The sequence below is a fragment of the Rhagoletis pomonella genome, unplaced genomic scaffold, assembly GCF_013731165.1.
Source record: "Rhagoletis pomonella isolate Grant_MI unplaced genomic scaffold, Rhpom_1.0 Rhpom_scaffold_00012, whole genome shotgun sequence".
NCBI lineage: Eukaryota > Metazoa > Arthropoda > Insecta > Diptera > Tephritidae > Rhagoletis > Rhagoletis pomonella.
This window is the reverse complement of record NW_023458566.1, coordinates 3,320,504-3,330,388: the sequence shown is the minus strand read 5'-3', so window position 1 is coordinate 3,330,388 and position 9,885 is coordinate 3,320,504. Positions and strand designations below refer to the sequence as shown.

At 33.8% G+C, this 9,885-nt stretch overlaps 1 protein-coding gene across 1 annotated transcript in view; it reads left to right on the top strand.

Annotated features, from left to right (window-relative positions):
* The window catches only part of LOC118747687 (protein bric-a-brac 2), a gene marked incomplete at its 3' end in the record, with an annotated part of 138,856 nt that overhangs the window by 97,677 nt on the left and 31,294 nt on the right, over positions 1-9,885 (top strand).

The window sequence follows — 9,885 nt, the reverse complement described above, 5'->3', positions numbered from 1 at the left end:
AAAAGAGCAGCACTAAGTAAATATAATTAAAAGGCGGCAAGCAACTGCAAGCAACATTGTATTTTATTAAGTATATTTTGCATGCAATTATTTATTTATTTTTTTGTTCTACTTTTTGCTCTCATTTTGCAAAGACTTAAATAACTATGGAATATCAGCGTTATCTAAGGTAGATAAACTGTGGGTGATTTAAAATAATATATAAATATATATACATATGTACATATGTTCGAAATCCAATTCAAGTAAAGTCCATTTTAGAATATAGGGTAGTCGAAAAAGTTACCGCGGACTTGCTAATACAATTTTCAAGTTTCAAGTAAACTTATAGCCCAATTCTGTATCGGTGACAAAAATTTGTTTACTGACAAACTAAATTTTTTTTAATATATTTTTTCCTAAAAACACTGTGACAAGAATTTGTTACTGAGCCGTTAGTTGAGCCAAATGCGAGTGATTTTGATTTCATTTCGTTTTTATTTCATCGATAACACTGTGCGACAGTAAATTTTACACACACAAAAATTTATATATTCGCGAAAATATGAGCAAAATATAGTAGAACTGCGTTTTAATTTTTCACTCTGACATCAGGATTTTTTTGAAAGGACTTTAAAATTTCAAAATTATGATTAATTCAATAAATTATTGAAATTTTTTATTGCAATAAAGAATAACAATGTGGGTATTATATTAATATTTTTAATATTAAATTTTTTGGTGCATAAAGACGATGGTGTACGGAAAATTTCCTTTTAAAATTTTACCCTTGAATATCCTTGAAAACTTTCAATATGTATTTATTTTTGAAAAAATTATACATTAAGGACTAATATACACACGACCACATCCTCGAACGTCGTCCTCCTAACTTTGTTATGATTAATGCAAAAAATTATTGAACAATTTCAGTGCAATATAGAATAACAATGTGGGTATCAAATAAAAAAGAAAATCCTGTAGGATTATAAAATATAAAATTTTTTGGTGCATTGGGATGAACGGGTATGGACAATTTCGTTTTAAAATTTTATCCTTGAATATTCGTGAAAATTTGCAAATAATCATTAACAATAAAAAAATATACATTAAGGACTAATATACACCCGACCACATCCTCGAATTTCGTCCTCCTAACTTTATTAGCTTAAAAATTAATTATTAAATTAAAAATTAATTAAAAATCGCATTTTCAATAGCTATTCGTCTTTGTAAACCAAAAACTGTATTTGTTTTTAATTCCACAGAATTTTCTCTTTCATTTGGTACACATAGTGTTATTGTATGTTCCACTGATTTCTATAAATAACTTTTTGAATTAATCATATCTTAAAAAAATTTCAAAGTCCTCAAAAAAAGAATCCTGACGTTAGAGTGAACAACTAGAAATGCAGCTTTACTATATTTGGCCCATTGTATCGAGTGTTTTGATTTTTTTTTTTCTGTCGCATTTTATCTTTTTTGTGGTAAAATCCACAAGAATGTCAAGCAAAGGCTGATGTACGGCTGCGGCGATAAATATTTCAAAGTCCCTGCGTGTAATAGCGTAGACAGACGGCAACGTTGATCCGAATTAACGGCGTAGATGATCTGATCAAAATTGTACACTCGTAAACGGAAATACTGCGGATTAAGGGCGCTGCGAAATCGTGGATTCGATGCCGACTGCCAGCAAATTTTCTTAAATGTCTTTTTAGCTCCTTCCATTATTATTTAATTTTTTTTTTTGTTTTTGATGTTATTAAAGTTGTTGTGGCCTTTTTTATTAACACCAAACTCTAATGCCGAATCTCCACTAGGTATTGAAATGACAAAAAATATATGCCATTTAAAAAAATGCCATGTGGAAATGAACTTAATGACAATTTTTTTAATGGAATGACACGATTATTTTTTAATGCCCGACTTTTTCATTTGTCATTTTTGCCATTTAATGCCTAGTGGAAATCCAGCATAAGAAACTAAATCAACTTTAAATCATGTCAAATAACATAAAAACCAAATTCCTTTTCTTCCTGAGCACCTTCTTATGGCTGTAACTTTTTTTGCTGGACACTCCGTTTTCCGTACGGGGCGTCACAAGTAAAAAAGCTGAGGGTGCATGTTGGGGCCTGAAGCTATTCAGTCAGGCTCTTTAATTTTTGTCTAGTCATCAAACTTTTTTGTGGTCTGGCGCTGTTAGAACCGAACACTACACCTTTCTTGTTGATACAGTTTAGTCATTTTTTAATCGTTTGTTGTAAACTGGTTGGTTGCTGACAGTAGGATCAGAACTTATAGTTTGACCAACATATAGCGCTTTATTATGAACAATTATCTTCCAATTTCTCAGAACACATGACAATTCCTGCTTCTTGGAGTTGATCTCGGGTTTGCCCCTATTTTTGAAATCTCATTTGTTTTGTAGAAAGGTTTTTTTTTATCACCAGTAATTATTCATTTCAAAAATGGCATTTCAAGCTAAAGTTTTTCATCGCCAGGGTATGTCAAATCTTGTTAAGAGAAATTATGGCGTTTTGTAGAGAATTAACAGCAGGGTGAAGTTTTCCTTAAATAATGAGACTAAATAAAAGAAAAATTTAACATTTCGGATCTCTGGATCATATGTTAAAACATCGCGTGATCTTACTGAACAAAATGGCAATTGAAGAAACGTTGCAGAAAATCAAGTAAAGTTCCCTATATGCTGCATGATTTCCACCTTAACTTCCACCAAATTTTTAGTTCGTTTTAGAGCGGCAAACAAATTTTTTTTCTAATAAATAGTGGTCGCCGAGATGGGCATACTTTTTATTACCAAAGTAACATATCGACGGTACCTTGGCAGAACCTCGTACACTTCCAAATAACACTTTCTAACAAAAAAATAAAAAATTTGTTAATACAAAAAATTATTTTGTATAACTTTTAGAGTTGAATATTAAAAAATGAGTACTTTTTAGTTAACTGACAATAAAATATAAAGAACCATTGTTTTTGTATTTTGAATTAATTTTATTTCTGAGATACGAGGTTTTGCCACAGTTCTAAACCTTCTGAGAAATCTAGTCAAAAACCTTGAGATTTTTTACCAAAGTTCGTTTATGTTTTTTTTTTTAATATTGCACAAAATGCGAAACTTGTATCTAACTATACGATTTTTGTTAAAGCATGAACTATATTTTAATAAAAATGTGTATAAAATTGCATAACAAAAAAATAAGTTGTTAATATTTGTCGATATGTCGTGAGTTTATAACTTTGACGCGGGGTATATTTAGTACGTAGTATTTGCTTAACATACCGCGTCATAACGTTGATTCTTCGAATTGACAAATCAACTACACAATTTGGCACATTTGTCTGCGGTGCTTGGTTGGTACTTTCACTTAGTTCTCGCATTACGTGGGATATTCTTTAGCGCAATTTTCAACACTTGTGACGACAGCACTACCTTGGGCGCGTCACGACTTTCCGACTTCGTATCATTTATTTATACATATATATTTGTACGTGTGCATAAATATTTGTGTACTCGCATATTTCATCATAAAAACATGCATAAATATTTTTAAAATATTAACTATATAAATAAGTACAAAGTACATTGGAAAGTTTTTCAATACTTAATTTTGAACGCCACTGCTTTCGTATTCAAATTGTCGTCAATTTATTCAAGAGTTTTGCGTGACTTATTTACGCAAAAGATGTGCTAATCATTTTGGATTTATTTTGGTAACTATTTTATGGCTTACCCAAATTTTGCCAAATGAATTATTTAAATATTTGATGGTTATGTTGTTGCTACAACAGAAAAATGTGAACACCTGGTAGTTCGATTGCTGGAATGTTGTGAGTTCTTGAGTTTGAAAGAATTTATTTTAGAGAAAACGAATAATGCATTTCGATGTTAAATAGTTATTCTTATTTTATTATAGTGTTAATCAGAAGTGGGTGGGGAAAGAGGTATGAGTTATTTAGTAGAACTTATTTGGTTAAGTGTTTCAGTAGAAAGTTTGTTGGTTCAATTGGATTAGCGTTGTTGTAAAGCAGTGGGTCTCCCCAAATTTCTGCTTCAAGATGTGATTCAAATCCTTCGTCAGATAAATCCTACTTACTTAGCGTTACCGTTCACTCCTCAAAAATGAGTCCCACACTGTTATTACTATAAAAGGTATATGGGTATTTTTTTTTAAGATAGAGATGAATAAAGGCTTAATTTTCCTCTCTCCTTGATCCTTTCTTTTTTGGTCATTTTTAGCAATCTCCTTATTGAAGTTCCAGCTATAATTGTGATCACAGTCAAATAAGTATTTATAAAAGGAATGAGGTCTACTGGATTTTCGGCACCCAAAAAATTCCGAAAAATACCCTCAAACAAGAAAGAGCCAGTTTTTAGGCAATGAAAGGACTTGTTTAATCGTACCATGATAGTGTGCAAGTTTCAAGTCGCTAAAAATTACCATTGATTTTTAGAATTTTTTTTGTCCCATTTGCTTCCATTTAACGAATAAACACAATTCATTTTTATATGGAAGAAACTTGCAACACCTTTGGCGAAAAAAATTCTAAAAAATCAACGGTAATTTGTAGCTACTTGAAACTTGCAAATTATTGGACTAAAATTGAATGGGCTATAAAACTGTGTACTCGAAAAAATTCTAACACTCCTGAGAAAAAAGTTTGAAATTTGGGTGAAAATTTGTCGCGTTTTTTGTAATCTCTTAAAAGGTTTTAAACTTGGGTTTATATGAGTTTTGTCAGAAAATAAACTGTATTTTCATTGAAAATTAAAAAAAAGGAAATAAACATGAATGGCAAACAATATCAATTTGAAATTGGGGGGGGGGGGGGGGGGTGCTATTGCATTGGCCAATACTGTATATCGATTAACAATAGCTCATTGTAAGCTACTGTGTTTTCATTTTTACTACAGGGAGCTATGTAAACTGTAAACCCGTTTTTGTCGAGCTTCTGTTTTTTTTGGATTATGACACTCTTGCAGCAATTGTACTTTATGTAGATTGCTGCACCTTCCGCCATTCGCGCGTTACGTATACGACACGTTAGTCAGTCACGAAAGCAAATATTGCCGTGACCACGCGTAACTGGCTATGGTTAGTCTTATAAATTTTGAAAATTCAAGCTCCTATGCATGCCTATGCACAAATATACATATGTATACTCGGTTCATTTGTGTATGTGATCACCCTTATACATGTATGTAGTTGCATGAGTCACTCAATAGTATGCAAGTATGAGTTTGCCTAAATAACGGCCTAAAACAGTTTAGTCCTTTACACCCGTATTGCAATCATAACCAAATAGTTCGTGGAATAGGAATTGAAGGGAAGGAAAACCACATTTTGATACCATTAAGGGAATGCATATAACAATATTAATACTAATGAAACAAACTTGGTTTTGCGCGCAGGTAAACAAATACATGCACAGCCATGAAATACCTAACATTGCGAACTAAATCAATATTATGGAATAGCGAATGCGATTACTAACTATGATTAGTTATATACACAAATATATGTATGTATGTGTGTATGGATATGCAAGTAGTTGCAGTACGAATACATTTGTAGGTATTTGTGTATATAATATATATCTAAGTAAGCACATTCCGAGCGTAAGAATCGCAATTTATGAGTAGTTATATTGAGTGACTAAAAAGCGATGACAACTTTTTTGTAGAAAACCTTGCACTTTTAGCATTAACTTGTAAAATGTACCGCGAGCGAATATTGAAGTGTTTTTCTTTACAAGGCCGTTTTCGCAGTGGAGAGTTAACTTACATTCGAAAGTTAATTCTAAAATTTTTTACCGAAGATCTATAAGTAGTAGTTAATTTACGAATGCGAGTTAATAACCCACTGTGAAAATTGTACTTAGAGTGAATGCCTACCACAAATACATATAGAAATGTATGTATCGTACTTATGCTTGTAGTTTGCTTATTTAAATAGCCCACGGGCACAACAACACCCAAATCTTCCTCAATATATAATTCCGTATGTTTCCTTTAACTGTCTGACTGCATTAATGTTTGTCACCTGCTACTGGCTATTTTGGATATGCGTGCGGAATTGCCAAAATTGGCTAAGAAAATTGTCTACTGCAGTGATATGTAGAAAATATGTATGTATGTATAACTATGTGGGTATGTATTTAAGCATACGCGTTCGAATTATTCGAATAATTCAAAAGCCCTAGGAAATATTTTCCTACATAAACACATAAGGGTGGTCCGAACCACCATGACAACAGAAGATGGTCAAATTTGTTCAGCTAATTTAAATTTGAAATGGTCTTAGGCTGCTTAACTAATTGTTTGGTTAATATATAGACAATATACATACTTCTGGAGTAAAATATGAACATTTCATAAGCATCCTCTAAATTTATATTTATAAACGTAAAGTTTGGTGGCAGTACATCGTTCGACATGGATGGAACTTTTGGAAGGAATTTCTTTTTTTGTACGACTCTGCTCTACCTCTGCTCCCGTATTAACATGCAATTTTGTCAATACTAGCAAATACTTAGCAAATTACATCCACTTAGCGCATATGTAATGCATGCAATTACTATGTGTACGCTTAAGTATATATAAATATGTACATATGTATGTGTATTTTGTAGGCTCACATCCTGCATACGTACATACATACGTGTTTACTGAAGTTACGTGTATGTTTATATTTTGAATTAATTACTTATTTGAGACATGACGACGGCGGTTGTGGCAGCGGTGGTGGCGACGTTGTCTTAGCTGCGGCAAACGCTACCAAGCGCATTACGGAACAGAATGTATTAATCAGGTGTGATTGTGGCAATAAACATAGCCACATATGTAAATAAATATCTGCAGATAGTTCTCTGGCTGTATGCCCGCAAGTTATATATGATTCACTTACGCATATATACATACATGCTTCTGTGTTAGTACAATATGCAGCTATGGATGATTTTGACTTCTCCGCTGACTGCACCTAAAATACACATTCAACTTAAGCTAGGTAGGTAGATGCGTTTGCCGGCGTGTGCGTATGTATGTTACATTTAAGTGAGACATTTGGAGTCTTCTGCCCCCAAGCACGGACAGTACTACATAAACTGATTATAGGCAAAGGACTACTAAGTATTTACGTGGAGTTAAATGCTTGAGAAATTTAAAATTCAATGAACTTCAGCTCATTAACAGAGAGCTTAGCAAGGAGGGAGCATGACACCTATGTAGTTACCGCGACCAATGACTATCTATTGTATAAACCCTCTTTTTGGCTACCGATCTTCTTTAAACCACGTATCGTTAAGAGGCCTTTGGCTGAGTGTTACTTATGTAGGTCATTGGTAGGCCTGAAATCATTTTTGCTTTGTGCATGGTAAGGTGAAGGCGTCCGGAATTTTTCCTAGCGAGAATATCAGTCACTTTTTCTCCCGTGCCACAACTGTTTGCTCTCTGGGTTCTGTAAGCCAAAAGTCTATCAAATGTTTTTATTAGTGTTGGAAAGTATCGACTACTTTTGCTACTTTTAGGGCTCGGGTATTTTTGAGAGTACTGAGTTGAAAATTTCTTGACATGTTGGGGACATTTCAATGCTTAATGTAGAAATCTCACAAGCTGGTAGCACTTTATTCAAATTAATATATTAATCCCAAATTACGTCGATCGAATGGCTAACTGTACTGGTTACAAGTATTGTACTTGAAAATTATTGAAACTTGAAATAAAGTACAATCATTTTGAATACCGGTAAATGTATATAGAACTCAGTTCAGTCAGTTTTAAGTATCTATTCGACACTTAATACTGAGTACTTTGAACCGATCCTGAGTAGATGTATCAAAGTGATGGTTGCAACAGAGCATTTTTTTACTACTGAGTAATTTCGAGTCCGTTCAAGTTCTGAGTATTTCGATTTACTTTGTGAGTATTGGATACTTTGGAGTACTTTTAAGAAACGGATACTGTCGATACTTTTGAGAAATGAGTACTGAGTACTTTGGATTGCGATACTGCCCAAAACTAGTTGGGGTGAAACTTGATTTTTTATAATAGACATTTTCAACGCTTAGCTATCGGTACATGGAAATTACGGACTTAATATTTAGCAGTCAATATTTTCCGGTAAGCAATGTTTATTTAAAAACGAAATTGTAAATCAAATATCTAAACTGTATTGCAATGCCCAAAGTTTGCGAAATTTGGTCTTGCTCCCTTCTACATACCTAAGTAACAGCTGATTACTCAAAGCCTCTTTCATGGGATATGTAAACTACATAGCTCATACATATGTATATATGTATTACACAGCAACGAAATCGGTAAACTTGGGGATTTTTTAACTCTATTCAGTTGTACAAAAGCTGTGTTCTATAATTTAGTTGTTTAATCTGTAATTTGAAGATGTCAAACAAATCCACATCCATATATACATATGTAGGTATTATATATAGTATTTTCCAGGTTTCTTACACAATATCGAAAATATCGTTATTTTTCATTGTTTTTGGTAAGTTTGACATTTCAGGTCGATTGTTTTTTTAATCTAAAATATCGAAATCGGAGATATCGATATCTTTCTTAAAGCTTAAACAGAAGGCAGCGTTGATCCGGATTAACTCGGATTTAATCCAGATTAACTCGGATTTAATCCGGATCAACTTCAGTTAATACCCAAGTTGATCCGGATCAACACTGCCGTCTGTTTACGCTTTTAGAGAAGAATACCAAGAATGATATAACAAAAGATTGCCCTAATCGGGCTGAGAGCAACTGAGCAAGTGAACAAGTGGTGCGAAATAGTGATGTAAAACTAGCTAGAATTATACCTACTCTTCAGCTTCTTAAGTTTGAACTTACATTTAATACAACTACATTATTTTAGGTACATCAGGGAATTTTTCTCCTATTTTTAAAGACATTTCAAATCTACAAAGAGAGGATTAGCGGTCCGCGGAAGGCGCCACCTTTGTTTCGCTGCCTCGTGCTCCAAACAATTTTTGGAAATCCATTATTTGAATTAGATTGTGGACCGACGATCGCTTATTGATCTTGGCTTCAAATCTGTCTGCTTAAGAAGAAAATAATCTTCAGCTAAAAGTGAGAAATAGAGAGATCCACACGCTGCCGTGGGAAAAGAGGTAGATAATGATCTGGCTTTTGAATAGGAAAACTGCTGTTCTTTGAAGCGTCGGATACGATCGGTGCCAGCAATAGGACTCAACGGTTTTTCACATTTTCTTAAGACAATTTAGACATGGCCTCGTAGGAGCAGCTTCTCTTCTTGCTCTGAAAGGTGGCGTTAAAATCGAAGCATAGGTAGTGTGAGCCTTTTCCAGGATTTGGTGGGCGAGCAGTGCAAATATTGCCAATCTTGAAATTACTATGACTGAAGTCGTGCCGATATGGTCCAATCAGTTCGTTATTGAAGGTTTTCAATCTTTCACGCCATATTGTCTAAAGGGCCTTCTACGATATTTTAAGGAGGGTTATCACGCAGTGAATGGTGCCACAACCGGATCACACTTCACTGTGATTGGACAAAGTCAAATCAAAGTCTTAAATTAAATTGTGTTTAACAATCTCTTCATCGTCATAGCTTGGACTCTCTGGAATTTGCTAATCTCAACTCGCCTTAAGTGCAGCTAAGCGAGCTTCAACCCAAGGCTTGTAAAACCACCAGCAGCGCTACCATTTAAAACATTTGAGAAGTATGTATTACTTTGCTACTTTATTTCTATTAAATTGAATTTCATTAAAATTGATCATTCATTTCCGTTATCCGCAAGCGCCCCTATCAACACCGACGCTTCGCCAAAGAAGCTTCAGGAAGCAAACGACTTGCCTTTGCTTACATACGCCCATACTCTCAGCCACATTTGCAATAA